General features: G+C 55.7%; 1 long non-coding RNA gene across 1 annotated transcript; it reads left to right on the top strand.

The window, feature by feature from the left end:
- The first annotated feature begins 3,702 nt into the window (after positions 1-3,702).
- On the top strand, positions 3,703-6,005 carry LOC135288378 (uncharacterized). The gene is made up of 2 exons (XR_010351520.1): positions 3,703-3,821; positions 5,583-6,005. It is a non-coding gene; the product is annotated as an uncharacterized LOC135288378 (long non-coding RNA).
- Positions 6,006-19,929: the final 13,924 nt, after the last annotated feature.

Below are 19,929 nucleotides of genomic sequence, written 5' to 3' on the forward strand. Positions count from 1 at the left end.
GGACAGACAGAAAATCTTTGTAGATAAGAAATAATAAACTCGACTGAAGACTGAAAGCAAGAGTCCAGACTCCTTCTTCGAGAGCGCGGCCTACCCAGAACCACTTTTTCCCGTGCTGGGGCAGAGACAAGCAACAGCCGACCCCGGCAACCTCGCTTCTTTGCCCTTCATCCAATGAGCCGCCAGCCAGGGGAGCAGTGGCCACAGCAGTGAGTGACAGGCAGTCCACATGGCTGGGGACACCGGGATGGCCGGGAATGTGGCCCTGCTCCTGTGGGGTGAGTGCCCCGGGCATGGGCCTGACACCCTGGGCATAGGGAGGGGAGGAGGCAGAGGGGGGCTGCGGGGTCCCCTGCTGTCCCCAGTGCCAGCAGTGCCAGTCCATGTTACCCACACTGGACCTTGGTGGGACTAGGGATGTAGCTAGGCTTGGGGGAGAGGAACAGGAGTAGGAATTTGAGGATGGGCATGTGGGACAAGAATGTGGGGACTGGCAGCTTTGGGCTCAGGTAGCTCTGGGGATAGGGACAAGGGAACTGGGATGCAGGGACAGAAGGGGACAAGAACCATCAGGATGTGGCCATGGGGATGGGATCATGAGCTGGTGGGGGTGACCTGTGCCAGCATGAAGTGTGTCCATGGTGTCCTCTTGCTTGGGATGTCCACGGTGTCCCTGTGTTCTACCTCAGCCCAGGGTGGCCTTGATGTCCCTGTTCCCAAGGTGTCTGTGACACATGAAAGTGGTGCATGGGTGGCTGTGATACAGACATGTCCCCTGGCCTCTCCAAATCTTTTGGGAACCACCCGCACATACTTTCCCACAGGTACTGCTGTCCCCATGGGGGCAGTTTGGGGACAGCATCCACACCCTTTACTGCAGGTGTCTCGGTCATTGCCGTGTCACCCCCATCCAACCCTGTCCCTTCTCCCTTCCAGCCCAGACCCTTGGCCTCACTGGTGAGTCCTTGTGGGATGCCATGTCCCCAACTAACTGTCCCTAGCCCTACTCTGGCCCTGGCAGGTTGTTGTCCCCTGGCAGGCTGGTGTCCCCTGTCACCCATCAGCACCCAGACCACCTAGCTCCTCATGGAGCCCCCCTGGATGCAGGTGGTGCTGTGAGACTGACCTGCCAGGGCTTGGGGGCCACCAAAGACAGGCAGCGCTGGGGGCAGGAGAGACAGGACTCACTGTTGCTGAGAGTGGCACCTACACGTGTGACAGACTCAGCACTGGGCTCAGGCTCCCCTTCAGAGTCTTAAATGGTGAGGGGGGTTTGGTTATCTCCAGCCTGGCACCTGCGGGGACCCCAGAGGCTCTGGGTGGGCTCCACTCCATGGGTCACCTCCTGTGTGACCAGAGCCCATGCCCTGCACACGGGGACATCCCAGAGCATTTTAAAGTGGAGGGATCCCAGTTCTGGATTCGGGGAAACGTGGTGCACTGGATACATTCTAGTTTGGGGGTCCTTGAGAAAATGGAATGCCCCTGGTGTTCTGTGTCCTGCAGCCCGACTGGTGCTGCAGGTGCCGGCAGGGGAGCTGCTGGAGGGGGATACGGTGACACTGCATTCCCAGGGCTGGGAGAACATGTCAGTCACTGGGGTGCGATTCTACCATGGGGACAAGGAGGTGAGGATGTCCCTCGATGAAACGGAGCCATCCTTGTCCCCTCTGCAGCTGCACCCAGCAGCTGCTGCAGCTGCAGGGGCTGGCGGGACTCCAAGGTGGCACGGTGGGTGCTCTCGGCACCAGTGACAGTGCACAGTGAGCACCCCACAGCTGCAACCCTGACAATCCCACAGCCTCTCCCCAGGGGCTTGGGGTCACAAATCTCCCTCCCCTCTCCTTCCCAGAACTCTTCACAGTGCCGGTGCTGGAGGGTCCCCCCGAGCCCACTGTGGGGTCCCCCCTGACTCTCAGCTGCTTCAGCATCCCCAGCCCCCTGCGGCCCCAAGCCCCTCTCGTGCAGATTTTCTACCGGGATGGGCAGGTGGTGGTGAGCCCACAGGAGTCCCCACAGCTGTTGGTGCCCTCCGTGAGGGTCTCCCACTCGGGGTATTACAGCTGCGAGGTGTGCTCTGAGGGGGGCGTCGTGCAGAAGAGCAGCGCTCGGCTCCCTGTCATGGTGCGCAGTGAGTGCGGGGATGGACATGGGGAGCCCCCAGAGACCGCTCGGGTTCCCCTGCCCTGCCTGGGGATCCCATTACTGCCCAGCTTCCCCATCCTTTCCTGGGTACCTCACCGGATCCCCCAGCCCTATGTGGGTACCCTGATCTTCCCTGTAATCTTTTTCCACGTCCCCCCATTATTGCTGGGGTCACACTCTGTGTCCTCCTGTTCCTCACTGGGGTCCTTTCATCTGTCCCTGGTTCAACCACAGCCCCTCTCTGACCCCCCCCCCCCCCCCCCCACAGTCCACCATTCCCTCCCTGGCTCTACATGCATTTCCTGGGGTTGCCCCATCTCCTTCTCCAGGTGTTGCAGCCAGGGTCAGGATTTTCACCCACTGGACCCCAGCTAGATGTTTTTCTTCACCAGATAGAAGGAGGGCCGCTCGAATCCTGGATAATTTCAACTGATTTATTGCAGGGTCCAAAGGGGTAGGAAAACATGGAGGGTAGGCTGAGAGTAACAACCAGCAGAAGGACATCAGGGTGAGTGCAAGATCTCTGGGGAAAGTTACAGATTTCGTGCACAGCTACATGGAGGGGGATGGGAGGGGAAAAGTTTTCAAAGCAGTAACTAGTGAAAGATACGAAGGGTACAAGATGAGTGAGATGTGAAAGGGAGTACAGCATTTGAACCTTGGGAAAGGAATAAATTTTCCCTGACATAGACAATGGTGCTTTCCCATGGCATTCCTGAGATAGCTTTCTCCCCCCTGACCCCCTCATGTTTCCTCTCTGAACAATTCCATCCTTTCTTGGGGTGCCATTCTAAGCCCCCCTCCTATCTCTGTGCCTCCTTTTCCTCACTGAGGTCCCACTTCCCCTCTCCCATCCCTCCACCTAACTGTCCCCTGGTGTCATCCCCTCCCGCAGGGGTCCCACCCTCAGGGGTGTCCGTGGCGGCGCAACCCCCAGGGCACAGGTGGCACTGGGGGACTGCCTGGTGCTGAGCTGTGGGGTGGCCATGGGGACAGGTCCCCTGTCCTTCTCCTTGAACCGAGATGGCTTGGGGGCACCACTGGGCACCAGCCCCCCCCTGGAGTTGTGCCACCTTGGAACAATGACAGCAACCAGGACCGGTGCCGGGTCAGCAACAGGGAGAGCGTGGCCGAGAGTGACCCCCTGAATGTCACCATCCTGGGTGAGCAGGACTCTCAGGCTGGGGGTGACCCCAATCACGGCACCCCTATCCCACTCAAACAGTGCCAGCCTTGTCTCTGTCCCTGCAGTACCTGTGGCCAATGCCACCATCACCTCTGGTCCCATGTCACATCAGGTGCACAGAGGTGACCCCGTGACCCTGCACTGCGCGGTGCAGGTGGGCTCAGCTCCTGTCACCTTCACCTGGCTGCACAATGGGCAGAAGGTGGCCCAGGGTCCCCTCCTGGAGCTTGGAGAAATTGATGTGGGACATTCGGGCACCTACCCGTGCATGGCCACCAACCAGCTGGACGGGCTCCGTGTGTTCCGGTCACTCAGCCCAGAGCTGGTCCTGACTGTGACACCACGACGACACTGGGGTATAGGTGGGGTCACACGAAGTCACACGGGGAGTGCAGGATGCCCAGGATTCTGGGTGACCCCAATGTGTCCCTCTCTGTCCCCAGAAGTGGCTGCAGGGCTCAGCAGGTCCCTGCTGTTCCTGGTCACGCTTGTAGGTGTCATTGGGGGCTGGCACTGGTGGCGCCACCGGGGTGGGTGACAATGGGTGGGGATGGGGATTCCAGGGATTGGGCTGAAGCCCCCCCCAGAGTACGGGGGCCATAGGGTGGCACCAACAGCTCCTGACTTGGGTGAAGCTGAGCCCCCAGAGACCTTGGCTGGGGGTCCTGGGGGATTTGGGGATGTCCGGCACGATCATACAGAAATGTTGGGGGTTCTGTCAGGGGATTTTTGGGGGAGTTTGGGGGCTCTGGGGCCTAGGGACGTGGCCACGAGTGGGGGCTCCCATGTGGGGTTGCCCAGAGCTCCCAGTTCCAGTGCTCCCTGTACCCCCACCAGCTTCCCATTCTCTGCCTCAGTGCCAGGGGGCACAGCACCCTTGTCCCTCTTACTGGACCCAAAATGCAGCTTTTTGATTAAACTGGGAGGAATGATTTTTGTTTGTTCAGCTCTGCCCTGTTTGGCTCAGGAAGGAGGAGGGCTCCAGTCAGGTTGTTGAACCAATCCTTCTTAAAAATTCTCAACATTCAGAATTCAAAGGGTCACAAAAGGAACGATTTCCAGGGAAGACCCCCACAAAGGAACAAACCCCAGAAGCTGCCCTTGGCACGTTTCCTTCACCAGGAAGGATCTGGCAGGCCCTGGACCTTCCTTGCTCCCATGGCCAAAGCGGCCTTCAGGAGGCTCTGGATTCTCTGGTCCCCTGTCCAAACACCTCCTCTGCTGTGTTCCCCACATGATGTTGTCACAAAGGCCCTGTGGGTTTTCCAGAGCCTCCCCCTTTCCAGGGCAGTCAGGATCAGGCCATGGCACAGGGTGGAGCTCAGTTTCCAGTTGGTTCCAGGAGCTCTGGACACCCCTCCAGGTCAAGGCAAGCTGTGTCCTGCCCTCTGCTGCCACAGGAATGGGGACAAAGGCTTTGGCAATGTCCATGGGGGCACCACTTGCTTGCCTCGCACTCCAGCTTGTCCTGGAGTTCTGGCATGTCTTGTACAGTCTCTCTCAGTGGCGCTGGCACTTGGTTCTGGCCCCTATGGTCCCTGTCAGTGTCCACTCTCCACTGGACTCACACTCTGGCCATGTGGGGCTCTTGTCGGGAGCATTCCCTGGACACTTCCTTTTCTGACCCTTGGGATTCTGAATCTTGTTGTTGTTGTTGTTGGTTTTGCTCTCTTGTTGGTGTTTGCAGGAAATTGTTCTTCTCTCTGCCCTTTGTGATCTTCACCTTCTGTGCCTCCACTGGGAGGGGCAGCGGCCCCTGGTTTTTAGTGGCAGCTCAGAATTGGAGAATCCCATTCCTAAAGCCTGTTACAGCTGAGCAAAAAACCCCATTTCTGACAGTTTTACCCAAAAGCTGCATCTTGGGCCAATAGAATGGGTTCTGTGCCTTCCTGGCATTGGGAGGAGCAGTGGGGAGCCACTGGGAGCATAGCGGTATGTCTTGGGGTGATTTTATGATGATGGCCTATTCCTGACACCTGCTTTATGCCCAGCAATGGCTGTTGGAGGTTTAAAGTGGGTCTGGGAGAGGGGTGGGAGTCTGGGAGCTCCTGCACTGGCTTTGTTCAAAGCCTCCCTCTGGAGAGTGCTGGGTGCAGTGTGGTGTGGATCGGACATTGTCTTGTGGCTTAGCTAGCTTGCTTTTTTGTTAGCAATAAGTTTTTAATTTTTTCCTTCCCCTGGCCTGCAGAGGCTGCAGTATCAATCCTTTGGTGGCTTCTGTTTTATTTTTCTCTTGAACTGTTTGGCTTAGTTTTGGTCTGCGATCAAACAATTGCCTAGACCATCAGCTGAGAGCCTGCAGGAGCTGCCCCAGCCAGTCCAAGAGCTCAGGAAAAGATGAACCATCAAGAGAAAGGACACCAAAATCCACCAGCTTCATCTGCTGTGAGGAGGAGACCAACGCCAGAAGTTGAACAGGTTCCCACCTGTTTTGCCCAAGCTGCTGCACAAACTCTTGTTTCTCCCTTCCCTGAGACAAAAGCCAGCCCCCATTTTGTCCCATCTTTACCACACAGCCAGCCCATTTATTTCTTGCCCTGGGATTTTGGAGTTTTTTTGCTGCTGTTGGCATGTGTAAAGTTGTGAATGTTCAATATCTAGCATTTATTCAATTCTTTTCCTGTGCTGTGCAGGCATTTTCTTTGTAAATAAAGAGGGGTTTTTTCCACTTTCACTCACTGGCATTCATTTTTCTCAATGGCAAAAGGGATTACTGAAGCCCTTCTCTTTAAAGGAAACATTCATTCCACGGCATTTTCTCCTAAATTTTTCTGTAAACCAAGATGGGGTACTGGGAGGAGGAATAGGGGAGCCCCTGGGATCATAGGGGTACTGAGGGGGGGAATGGGGAGCCCCTGGATTCTCTGGGAGCAATAGAGAGGCAGTGGGAAGAGGAGTAAGGAGCCCCTGGGAATACTGGGAGCACTGGGAGGGGGAGTGGGGAGCACCTGGGGGTACTGGGAAGGAGACAGGGGAAGCCCTCGAGGTACTTGGGGTGGGGAATGGGGAGCACTTGGTGCTTGTGCAACCCCCCCAGAAGTTGTGACTATATCCCAAACAGGATGGGAAAGCACAGGAGCTGTGGAGGAGGAAACCCCAGTGCCCCCAGTGTCTCCAGTGCCCCCAGTGCCCCCTTCGCCTCAGTGTCGTGGCACATTCTCATAGAAGTCACTGTTGTCCCGTGGTTGCTCATGGGGTCACAGCAGTCTGGGGTAGGTCACCAAGGGGTGCTGGAAGGGGGAGATGTGGAGGGGCCCTGCAAGAGACAGTGTTTGGGGGATGAGGGTGGGGTGACACCTGTGGGTGATGTATCCCTCTCCCCATCTCCTATACTCACTCCCTGCCCTCTTGGTGATCAGATCTTTTGTGTCCAGCACCTCCCTCTCCTCCAAAGTGGCTGGGAGGCTCTGTGGGGAAAAGGGGGTGTTGGGAGGAGTCTGTAGAGGGAGAAAAAAGGGTCCTGGCTGGAGTGTCTCACTTACCTCTCCTGGGGCTTCCTGGCAGCTGCCAAGGAAAGGGTGGAGAAGGTGACAATGGAGTCCCCAGAGCCCTTGAAACCCTGAGGGTCCTCAGGACCTCCAAATCACCCTGGGGCTCCTGAACCCACATCAGACCCTTGACTGTCCCCAGCACTCCTGAGCACCCTGAAGCCCCACAGAAGCCCTGAATCATCCCTTCATCACCAGCCCCTTTTTACCGCTGAATCGCCAGAAACCTGAGTCTCCCAGACAGGGAGGGGCACCCCATAAACTGTCCCAGGATTCCCAAAGCCCCCTCAACATCTCTGCAGGACCCTCCAATACCTCCTGAGCCCAACCAGGAGCTCCCAGTACCATCATAATATTCCTCAAGCCCCCCTGGAATGATACAGGAGCACCGGAAGACCCTCCGGAGTCCTGAGCCAAAGTCACTTGTTGCTGTCCCACTGTCTGCCCCCAATCTGGGGACCTCCCTTTGACCAGAGGATCCCCATCCATATCCATTGTCACCCACCCAGGTGGTGACATTGGTGCCAGCCCCCGATGTCACCTACGAGCAGGACCAGGAACAGGAGAGACCCACTGACCATGTGGCAACTGCTGGAGACAGAGAGGGACACACTGGGGTCACCCAGAAGCCCAGGGGTGCTGCAGCCCCCAAGGGACCCCATGTGACCCCCCCCCCCCCCATGTTCCTTTGACCCTATGGTGTCACAGACAGGACCGGCTCTGGGCTGAGTGCCCGGAACATGAGGTGCCCATCCAGCTGGTGAATGTGACCTGATGTGGAGTGTGGGATGTGACAGCTGGGATTAGGGATGCATGGCTTGGATGTCCTGGGTGGGGATGCCTGTGATAGTAAAAGATTTTAAAATCAGAGAAAATTCAGGGAGTTAGAAAGAAAGTTAGGCTTAGTAGGCCATGGGAAAATGTTGAAAATAGTCCCTGGGAAACATTAGGCCTTGTGTTTGCCAGATCATGTGAAGTTGCACCTGTGTAACCAGTATATGATAAATGATATAAGTGTTAGATGTGATGATTATTTAGATGTAATTATTGTTTAATCATAAGAAGAATCATGAGAAACTATGTTCAAGGGTTTGAGGGGGATCATGAGAAACCTATGCTTGGATGAAATCAATGTATAAAAGAGAACAATGTAAGTTTAGTAATTAATATGTAAGTTACATAACAATAGAATATAAAAAGATGTTCATCCCAAACCCATGGTGGAGTCAGATTTGGGTCTGTAGTCCTGACACCCAGAGCTCTTCAATAAAAGCACTTGCATATTCCATGATTATGTTTTCCTGAATGCTAATACTGGACCCAGAAGGTCCCAGCCACCCTGGTCTGTGACACCCAGGGGTGGGGGCTGTGACCTGTACTGGGTTGGGATGGTTTGGAGGGGGGTGAGGTGGAATGGGAATATGTGGAATTGGGGATCACTCTCAGCTCAAGGGTTTTGCTTGCCCAGGGCAGTGACATTGACTGTGGGGCGCTTGGCCATGCTGTCCCCATGAATGACCCAGCACTGGTACTGGCCACTGTCTTCATCCCTAATGTGGTGCAGGTCCAGTTGCCCAGCAGTGGCCCCGAGCCCTCCTGGTGCCAGGAGTAGGACAGGGGACTTGACCCCGTGGCCACTGTGGAGCTCAACACCAGGTGGTCCCCCAGTGTTACCTGTCCCCCAGGGAGCTGCACCAACAAGGACACCCCCGAGGGCAGGACCCCTGCAGGGGAACACAGGAGGGAGTGGGGATATGGGAGGAGTGGGAGGTACCAGGGAGCAGTGAAGAACTCAGTGAGGCAGAGGAGCAGAGAGGGGTGGGGGAATGCCTGTGAGGAAGAAGTGGGCCCAGAGATGGGGGGAAGGCTCAGAAAGGGGTGGAGGGGACCCCAGAAAAGGACAGAAGTTTCAGCATGGGAACGCATGGAGAGGATTGAAGAGAACAACAGGGAAGGTTCTGGGGACCCAGACAGGGATGGTGGGACCTATGGAAAATGGAGGGAGCTCAGAGAGGGAATGGTGCACCTAGGGACTCATTGTGGGACCTGGTGAGGGATGCAGAGTCCAGGGAAAGGGATGGGAAGAGCTAGGGAGAGATTTGGGAAGGCAGGGCAGCACGCAGAAGGTTGAGCAAGATGGGGGAGGGATGTGGAGGCTCCCCGTGCCCATCCCCACACTCACAGCACACTGCGACGTGGAGCTTGGCACTGCTCTTCCCCATGGTGCCCTCCATGGAGTGCACCTGACAGCTATAATTTCCCGAGTGGGAGACCCCCACGGCAGGCACCAGCAGCTGCCAGGACCCCTGGGAAGTGATACATGGAATAAATAGACTCCTCAAACTGATGTAGTTATGAAGTGGGTATGTATGTCAGCGTGCCGGACAACCGAGATAAGTCTCGTGAAAGCTTGTGCCCTGAGCCTCAGTCTGACCCACATCTTTATTCACAAAGGTGTTCCTTATGCAATACATTACACAACCTTTCCATGCATATTCAAGCCCTGGCCCTGCCTGTCCTCACCTTCCATGCTAAACAGGTCCACACCCTCCTGGGCATGTGTGGTTTACTGTGGTGGTCGCACAGGAGTCTTTGAGTGGTTTCTGAGGCTGAAGATTGTGGTCTTCCTCACAATTGAACTTTGTTGTAGTGCATTTTTTGTTTTATTAGTATGCTCGCTGTTTGATTTGTAATTTTGTAATTTCCTTATGCTGTCTTTTTGTCTCTGCCCTTTTCCCAGAACTTTCTGTACTCCTCCCTTCATTAAATGCCAGTCTCTCTCCAAATCTGCCTTCTTTCAAGAAACTTCCCTGTCAGTTTTGTATTTCTCCAAACTTTATTAGTTCACTGGGGCTGTTCTCCTCCCTTGAAATCCTTTATTGGTTTATATGTTGTATTCCCCACCTTGTTTTTTACTCCCAATTCTCCTGATTTTTGTTAAAGATTGTATCCTGCCCTTGGGACCTTTCCCCGTATATAAGTTACTGTCTGCCCCCAGTTCGGGGTCCTAGGACGCTGAAGAGGGGAAATTTTACCATCGAATAAAGTTACCCCAGGACCTGTGGTGCTGCTCTTTTGTTTATGCTGCACCGTCACTGGTAGCTGGGATTCAATGGGGCTCAAAGAGGGGATTTGTTGCCTTCCTGTCACCATCTAGCCAGGACAAGCAGCAAACTTTTGAACTTTTCTCCTTTGCACGTGCACTTTTGGTCCGTTGGTACTTATCTGAGTATGTCTGTCAGTCTTGATAAGCTTGGAGACAGAGGAGCCACTTTATCTGGGTTCTTTGCATCCCTTGGTCTCCTCTGGTACTGTTCGTTATGCAAGAAGCTCCAGAAGTTTGCATTTTCCTATGACCTTTGTATCATGGAAGAGGTTTCTTAAGTAAAAGATTAAAATTCAACACATAACTCTACAAGCTAAAATTTAAATGCTTAATTCATTTTGCTAACTCAAGTGAACTCCAAAGATCTCTATTTCACCTGCGGGCCCCCCACCACCTGCCCGTCCGAGTAGAACACGTGCAGGAGGGGGGCTCGGGGCCGCATGGGGCTGTGGGTTCTGAGGCAGCTGAGATTCAGGGGGTCCCCTCGTTGGGCTTGAGGGGACCCTCCAGCACTGGCACTGTGAAGAGCTCTGAGAAGTAGATGGGGGGTGGACAGCACATGCTTTTAAATCCGCTGTGAAGGGGCTGTGGGGGTGCTGAGGTGTGAGGTCCTCTCCATGCACTGTCACTGTCACCGGTGACGATTGTTCCCACCATTCCAGCCAAGAGTCTCCCTGGACATTGCAGTGATGGCGGCTGCTGTGCTGAGCTGCAGGGGCGGCAGGAACAGCTCAGTCCTACGGAGGTGCCTCCCCAGGTCCTTCCCATTGTGGTATAAGTACACTTCAAGGACTGATTCCTTCTGCCTGAACCAGCAGCACAATGTCACCATGTCCCCCTCCAGCAGCGGCTGTGCTGGCACCTGCTGCATTGGGGTGTCTGTGGGACAGGAGGGCAAGAGAAGGAACCAGGGGTCCCCCATTGAAATAGGGTGCTTTTGTCACACTGGGATGGACTGGTGTGTACAGGGGATGCTCCAGTGATGCTGTAGGACGTTCCTGTGTGCAGGGGATGGGCTCTGGTCACACAAGGGGTGTGAGCCATGAGGCTGAGCTCACCCAGAGCTCTTGGCATTCACACAGGTGCCAGGGTGGGGGCACAAAGAGCTCTCACCATTTACAACGTGCATGGAGGGGCTGAGCCAGGTGCCAGGTCTGTCACACGTGTAGGCGCCACTCTTACTAATGAGCCAGGGCTTGTGTCCTTCTGGCCCCTAGCGCCTCCCATCCTTGTCCCAGGTGGTGGCACCACGTGGCCCCAAGCCCTGGCAGGTCAGTGTCACCCAGTCCCACAGCACCACCAGTGTCCTGGGGGGCTCCACGAGGAGCTGGGTGGTCTGGGTGCCTGCAGGTGACAGGGGACACCAGGCTGCCAGGGCTAATGTGGCTTGGGACAGCAGGGTGGGGTCATGGCATCCCCCAAAGACTCACTAGTGAGGCCGAGGGTCTGGGCTGGAAGGGAGAAGGAACAGGTTTGGGTGAGGGTGGACCTGCAGGAGCAGTGGCACATGGTGTACAGGGTATGGAGGCTGTCCCTAAATTGTCCCCTTTGGGACACTCGCACTTGTGAGAAAGTGCTCAGGAACGGTCCCCAACAGGTCGAAGGCCAGGGCACATGTCTGTGTCATAGCTGGCCACAGCCACATCTGTTGGGAATGGATTCCATGGGCATGGGGGGCAGTGTGGTTACCCCGGGTGGAGGCATGATGTGGTGACACCACAGACACCCGCTGCTGGCACATGTCATCCCCACCAGACTCATGGCACCTGTCCCCATGGCCACGTCCCCATGGACCTGTGCCCATGATCCCATTCTGATGGTAGTGGTCCCCATGGCCCATCTGAATGGCACAGGTCTGTGCTGTCCCTGTCCACAGAGGTGCCCCAGCTCCAAGGTGCCTGACACCATATCCTTTTCCCCATATCCCATTCCTCACATCCCTTTCCCTCCATTCCTCTCCCTGCATCCCATTCCCACATCCCAGCTGCCACATTCCTGTCTCCTGTTCTGGTGCTCACAGCTACCCTACAACTCTGGTCACCTGGGATCCATGCCCATGCACTGGTTCTGCTGGCATTGAGGACCGCAGCCCCCTTGTGCCCCCTCCCCACTGGTCTCTCCCTCACCAGGATCCATCCCTGGGGTGTCAGGTCCATGCCCAGGGTACTCAACCCACAGGAGCAGTGTCACCTTCTCAGCCATCCCAGTGTCGCCGGCCATCCAGGCTGGCTGTCACTTGCTGCCAGGGCCACCTGTCCCCTGGGTGGTGGCTCTTTGGCCAAAGGGGAAGGAAGCGAGGTCACGTCTCATCCCCATGTGTTGGTGGCACGTTGTGGGGGCAGGGTGGGGACAGGGTGTTGCCAGGATTGGGGCAATCAGGAAATGTGGGGAGTGAAGGATGGGTGTACCAGGGAAAGGGGTAACCCAGGAATGGGGTCCCCATGGGTGGGGAGGCCCAAGGGAATGAGGGTTCACAGAATGGGGATCCTGAGGAGGGGGCCCAGTGGATCAGGGTGCCTGGGAATGGGGTCCAAATGGGTGGGGAGGCCCAGGAATGGGGTTCCCAGGGACTTTGTTTCGTGGGATGCAGGTCCCAGGGATGGGGGTGCCAGTTGGGCTGGGGCCTGTGGGAGTTGGGGTCCTGGGGTAATGGGGGCCCATGGGATGGGATGAAGGGAAGGTGGATCTTGGGCCATGGAGATCCTGAGGAATGGCAGTGCCAGGATGGGGTTCCCAGGGAGGGGGACCCTAAAGAATTGGGGTCCCATGGTTGTGTTCCCAGCGGAATGGGGATTGCCAGGGATGGGCAGTGTCTGGGTGGGCACGGGGGTCGCAGCACCTTCACTGGGTGCCTCAGATTTGGAGGACACACAGAGTCCAGCACAGGCTCCTGAGGTGCCTGTGGCTGGGGAGGTGGGCACCACAGGAGGCTCTCAGAAGATTCCAGATCTCTGCTGTGGGGGATGCAGGTGCCCAGCTGTGCCCCCCAATGCTTTCACTTCATCTTTCCTGCAGCAGAAGGAAAAGGCCCTTTGTGCTTAGGGTCAGATTTGGGGGAGGTGGGGTTGGTGGTGGTTCTGTTCTGGGGGCCACATCCAGGGAATTCCTTTCTTGTTGGGGTCACTGTTCTGGGGATGACATGTTTTGGGGGAACCCTGTGCCAGGGTGACACATTCCAGCAGGGTGTGTCACTGTCCCAGGGGTGGGACATCCTGTGAACTCTTTTCCTGGGGTGGGGCCTTGCTCACCCCAACTCTCCCTAGTGGGACATAGTGACCTCTGGGGTGTTGCAACTTGGGACATGCACTGTCCCATCTACAACCACACTTGAGGCCCTCACCTAGTTTGGGAGCCCTCAATTCCCCTTTTAGATTTTTAGGTGCAACCCACCCCCCAATCCCACAGCCCTCCAAGATCCTTCCATTTGTGAGAAGCCCCAGAGTTGATGATAGTGGGAGGTGACATGGGGTGGGTGTCAGCTGGGGAGAGCACAGACCTCCTGAGAGCCCCCAACAACCACCCCATCCCTCAGGATCTCAGTACTGGGAGCCAGATGAAACACTCATGACCCCCTGAACGTCCCCCGCTCCGTCCACAAACCCAAGGACCATCCACCCCACTCCCCCTCAGTACTGGGATGGAAAACTGCAGTTTTTCTCCCTGGAAAAGTGGCTGACTTGGCCCCAAAATACCTGCTACAGGACTGAGACACTGGGGGCGGGGGGGGGGAGGGGGGGTGTGTGGGGGGCTGGATATTTGGGGCTGCCCCCTTGCTCTCCTGCTCCCCATAATTCTGCCCATGGGGTTTCTGTCCAGGGGCTTGGGATGATTTGGGTTTATTGGGTTTTGGGAGAAATCCTGTTCCAGACTTCTCCATTCTTGTTCATCCACTACAGGATCTGACCCAGCACAAGCAGCTTGGGCATGGAGCCCAGGCCAGGAAGGAGCCCCCAAACTCCTCCTCCTTGAAGCCAGTGGCCATCCAAGGGTGAGCCCAGCCATGGCCCAGTCCCACTGCACAGGGATTGCCACTGCCCAGCCCTGCTCTGGCCAGACCCAGGTGGCAGCCAGGACATGAGGGTCCCCCCCGCCCCCTTGGTTTTGATTCTGGCAGCTTTAGAGCTGCTGCAAAGGTGAAAATTCTGTGTGGGAAAAAGGCGTGTGGTTTGCTCAGCCCTGCAGGAAGCACAAACCCCAAAGGGAGCCCAAGCAGTGGCTCTGCAAGGGTCTTTGGTGGTTTTCAGAGCAGGGCTGGCTGGAAACCACTGCTGCATTGGCAGCTGAGTGGAACCAGTCCGGAAATACAGCAATTGATCATTTGTTCCTCTTGGTGAGGGACTGAGAGAGTCTCACACCTACTGCAAATGCCACAGCAATCTGCTCAACAACCTGACCTGCACCCTCTTGGAATAAAACCTGCAGCTTTCTGGAACCCCATGGAAAGAATATTTGGGTTCTGGCTCAGCTGCTAGAAAAGAGGGAAAAGTGTGGAAATATCGATCTGTGTCTCTGCCGTGTGGCCATGATGAGGCTGTGGGGAACGACCCTGTCTGGATTCCAGGTGTCCCCAAAGTTGCTCCATCCCTGTCCTTGTCACCTGCACAGGGCACGGGGAATAGACAGAGCTCTGCCCCATCCCTGCCACCTGCTCCAGCTGCTCCCACCTCAGCCCCAGGACCCCAAAATCCCCAGGAGAGGCAGCAGAGCTGTGTGTTTGTGCACTGGGATGCGTTAGGAGCACAACTGAACTTTAGCAACCCCATTCCAAATCACAACACCTCCTTAAGGTTCTGCAGCTCCCAGAGCAGAACAGGGACATTGGCCCAGCCACCACCAATTTTGCCCCATTTTACGCTCCCAAGGCACTGCTCCCAGCCTGGGCTGTCCCTGTGCTCCAGCTGCAGCTGCAGAGCCCTCATGGCTGTGGTTCTGCTCTCCTCTTCCTCCTCCCTCTGCGGCTGCTGTGTCAGGAGCAGCTATGGCCCAAGAAGAGCAGGAACTCCAAAGGTGCTCTGGAGCCCTGGCAGAGTCAGCAGGGAGCTGCAGGTTTCCTCAACATCTCAGGGCAATTCAACATTCCCAGAGCTGCTGTGCCAGGGCTGAAAGAGGAAAAGGGAGTGAAAGGCTGAGGGTTTGCAGGAATTTTGGCATAAAGACAACAGAGGTGCTGCTGTGGACCTGAGGCATGCCTGGAGTCAGGTGCTGCCTTCCTTACATTCGAGATCATGGAGAGTGGTCGAGGGCATTGCCCAGGATGTGTGCCAGGCCCTGAGACACTGCTTCGCTGCCACTGGGCACTGGGATCCAACCTGCTGCCTTGGAGGCTTTTGCCCGCTGCCAGTGGTTGTGCCAGGACTGATTGGTGGCCGTGAGTTTGCAAAAGGAGCAATTTCCCCTCCTGGCTCCCGCCCGAGGCCGCCATGGCCCCTGAGGGGATCGAGCTCGACCAGGGCGCCCCCTGCTGGCCGGGAGCGCTCCCTGCAGCGCCCCCTGCTGGCCATGGTCTGAACTGCACCAAACATTAAAAATCAGACTTTTCCCCCTGAGTGAGTGGGGAAGTTCTGGTTTTGTCTTGTTTGTTCTGTTCTGTTTATTTTCTACACTTTTTCCTGAAAGCCACATATTTTTGAAATTATTATAATTTGGACAGAGGGGTCTTCTTTTCCATTCCTGGTGTCCTTGGCAGGCATTTGTCTTTCAAAGCAAGACACAGAGGAAGCACAGTATTCCACACCCATTTCTTGGGGGCAGCTGAGAGGTGGCCCCAGGGAGTCCAAGAGCAGTCAAAGCCATTTTGTCTGGGAGGAATCCTCGGATGTTTGTCATTAGTAACCATGGACTGGGCAAATAAGCAAACCTCGCCAGCTCTGGCTTTATTACAGTGACCTTAAACCTTCAGAAAACTAAATAAATATGAAAGAAGAAAAATTCTTGGGTGTCGCCTCTGGTGTCAGGACAAAGTCAGCACAGTTGGATCATGCAGGAGGTCAAACCTGCCAGCTTGAAGGTTAGGCGAAAGGATGAAGCAGACTCTGGGTGTTGACCTCAAACCAATAAAATGACAAATAAATAGGTTTTGCTACCTAATCTAATCCCCTAAAATATGGGGAAAAGAGGCATTTCCTCTAATTTCAATCTCTCAAAAGATGGGGAAAGGGAGGATTTTCTCAATTTAAACCCTTAATAAGGAAAGGCAAGAGGGTTTCACCCTCACTTTAAACCTTAAGATGATGAAAAGGGAAGGTTACCCTAAATTCAAACCTAAAAAATGCCATTGCTAAAGGACGTGATGATGATGAAGATGGAACTATATAAAATCGAGGTAAAACACCCAAAATAAGCACTGTAGTTCAGAATATCGAACAGCGGGTGGCAATGCTACTCCATGGAAAACATAAAGGACAAAAAAAAAAATTACAAGAACTTCTGAGTGACAGAGAAAAACACAGATCACTCCTTAGAATTTTTAAAAGTTTAATAATAGGAGAAAAAAAAGGCAATATTTCCAGCTCTGGGGTCTTTTTGATGAAAAGCCAAAGAGCACCCAAAAAGCTTAAAATAATTTTCTCTATATAGAGTAATATTGCTGGGATTACATACCATCAGTGGATGGCCTCACATTAGGTTTTTTTAGTTACAAAAAAGACTTTTGACATTTTATGTTCTATATAATATATATTGTAATATTACTTATAATATATATTATTCATCATATAATATATAATATGTTATATTATGTATAGATATACATTATATAATATATATTATATACTATATAATATAATATATATTACATATAGTAGATATTGTATTATATATAATGTATTATAATATGCTTATCAATTACATTATATTATATAGCTAAAAAGAGTTCTAATTGGTACCACATCTAAATCCTTATGATCAATAACAACATGCCACAGCTAACACATAAATGCAAAAGCCAAGGGAGCCATAGGATGGGGACTCTCAGTGTCCCCCAGAGTCTCAGCACATTCCCAGAGATGTCACTGGTGTCCTGCAGTCGCCCATGTGGTCCTGGCAGCTCTGCGTGGGTCACCTGGGAGTCTTTGTGGGGCCATGTAAGAGACACTTGGCTTGGGGTGACACCCATGGGTGACATGCTCATGTCCCCACCTATCCCCCATACTCACCCCCTGCCCGTTCAGAGTCCAGCTCCTCCCCCTCCCCCGGGGGATAAGGGGGTTCTGGGGGGGCCTGTGGGGATAAGGGTGGTGTCTGAGGGGTGTGTGGGGAGGGGGTCAAGGAGAGTCATGGCTGGAGCTCCCCACTCACCTGTCCTGGGATTTCCTGGCAGCTGCAAGACAAAGAGGATGGGGTGACCATGGGGTGCCCTGGGCCCCAACACCACCTGGGACCTTTCAATGCCCACTGGAACCTTGAGCCCCCAGCAGACACTGATTTCTACTGGACTACTGCCCCTACACCCCAAACCACACCTGAGGAGCCCCAGAACACCTGAGCCACCCAGGTACTCCCACCACCTCCCCAGGACCCTTGAACCACCACAGGACCCTGATTCTTCAGACCCTGAGCACCTCTCAAACCCCCAAGAACCCCTACAACGGAATGCAGGGAAGCCTCCAAACTGCTCCAGGATCTCTCAAGAGCTCTCAACATCCCTGCACAACTCTCCAACACCTCCCTAAAAGCCCCCAGGAGATCCCAGTGACATCCCAATATTCCTCAAGGCTCTTCCTGGGACAGCCTAGGACCCTCCAAATGCCCCCAAAGCTGTGAGCTCCCCATGCAAAGGTCAGTGGGGGCTCAGCTTCCTGCAGGTCAGGGACTTTGGGTGATGCCCCAACAGCCCCACCAGTGTGTGGGGCTTCCTCCCATTCCTGTAGGACCCCATCTCCCCCCACTCTCACCCAGCCAGGTGGTGCCACCAGTGACAGCCCCCGATGACAGCCAGGAGCAGGAGCAGGAACAGGAGGGTCCTGCCGACATTCACAGCCACTGCTGGGGACAGAGGGGACACATCAGTGGCACCACTCACCTCAGGTGCCTTGTACCCCCCAGTGACCCCGTGTGACCCCACCTGTGACCCAGGGTGAGCCAGGTGTCACCTCCAGTGCCAGCTCTGGGCTGAGTGCCCGGAACACACGGTGCCCTTCCTGTCCCAGCTGGTTGGTGGCCACACACTGGTAGATGCCTGAATGTCCCACATAGGTGTCCCCAAGCTCCAGGAGGGCACCCCGGGCCACCTCCTGCCCGTTGTGCAGCCAGGTGAAGGTGACAGGGGCTGAGCCCACCTGCACCGAGCAGCGCAGGGTCACGTTGTCACCTGCGTGCACCTGGTGTGCCAGGGGACCGGGGGTGATGGTGGCATTGGCCACGGGCACTGCGGGGACACAGACAGGGCTGGCACCGGGAGAGGTGGGATGGGGGTGCTGTGCATGGCGTCACCCCCAGCCCGAGGGTCCCACTTACCCAGGACGGTGACATTCAAGGGGTCACTCTCGGTCACACTGTCCCCGTCTCTGACCCGGCACCAGTACTGGCCGCTGTCATTGTCCCCAACGTGGGGCAGCTCTAGTTGAGGGCCTGAGCCCAGCAATGCCCCTGAGCCCTCCCGGTGTCAGGAGAAGGACAGGGGACCTGTCCCCGTGGCAACCGTGCAGCTCAACATGAGGCAGTCCCCAGGTGCCACCTGTCCCCCGGGGGGCTGCACTGACAGGGACACCCCTGAGGGTGGGATCCCTGCAAGAGAGGGACAGCAGGGCACACTGAGGACCTGGGGCGTTCGGGGAGGGGCAGGAGGATCCCAGTGAGGGAGAGGGGTTGCAGAGATGGGGAGGGCTTGAAAGGGACTCTAAGAAAGGATGGGCGGGTAAGGGAGTGGATACCTGGAGGGGAGGGCGACACTAAGCAGAGTACGGGGACTCAGGGAGAGGCTGGTGGCACCAGAAGACAGTGATGGGACTTCAGAGAGGGCTAAGGGGGCCTAGGGAAGGGTAAAGGGAGCCGGTGACGGATGGGGTCTCCAGGCACTGATGGGGGTCCCGAAACAGGGGACTTGTGGAGGCTGTGGGAGCTGCCCGTGCCCATCCCCGCACTAACTGCCCACCGTGATGCGGAGCGGGGCGCTGCTCTTCCGCACGGTGTCCCCCTTGGAGCACACCTTGCAGATGTAATTCCCTGAGTGGGAGACCCCCACAGCGGGCACCACCAGCTGCGGGGACCCCTGTGGACCTCCCACCACCTGCCCGTCCCTGTAGAACACGTGCAGAAGGGGGGCTTGTGGCCGCAGGGAGCTGGGGGTGCTGAGGCAGTTGAGAGTCAGGGGGGACCCCTTGGTGAGCTCGGGGGGACCCTCCAGCACTGGCATCGTGAAGAGCTCTGGGAACGAGAGGGGTGGTGAAGACTGTGACTCTGAGTCTTCTGGGAAATGGCTTTGGGGGTGTCAGGAGATTGGATTTCCAGCCGTGTGGTGCTCACCGTGCACTGTCACTCTCACTGGTGCTGACTGTGACATTCCTGAGCCCACCCAGCCACTGCAGCTGTAGTGGCCACTGTGGTGCAGCTGCAGGGGGGACAGGGACATCTTGGTCCCCTTGAGGGACCCCTCCATATCTTTCACGTCCTGGTAAAATCACACCCTGGTGACCGGGTTCGCACCCTGTCGGCCCCGGCAGCGCAGTGTCACCGTGTCCCCCTCCAGCAGTGCCTGTGCTTGCACCTGCAGCACCAGTGGGTCTGTGGGGCAGGAGGGTCCCATCTCACTGAGGGGCTCGGGACAGGTCTGCGGTTTTGTCCCCATGGCCCCAGGAACATCTGAGTGCACTGGGATGCACTGGTGTGCACTGGAAGATACCTGTGTGCAGCGCTCAGGCTCTCGCCACAAAAGGGTGTCAGGCCACCCACGGAGCAGAGCCCATCCAGACCTCTCAAGGGCCACCCTGATTATTTAAGATTCTAACTCACCATCTAAGACACTCACGGAGGGACTGAGCCTGCTGCCAGCCCTGTAACAGTAGTAG

Source organism: Passer domesticus, chromosome 32, assembly GCF_036417665.1.
Source record: "Passer domesticus isolate bPasDom1 chromosome 32, bPasDom1.hap1, whole genome shotgun sequence".
NCBI lineage: Eukaryota > Metazoa > Chordata > Aves > Passeriformes > Passeridae > Passer > Passer domesticus.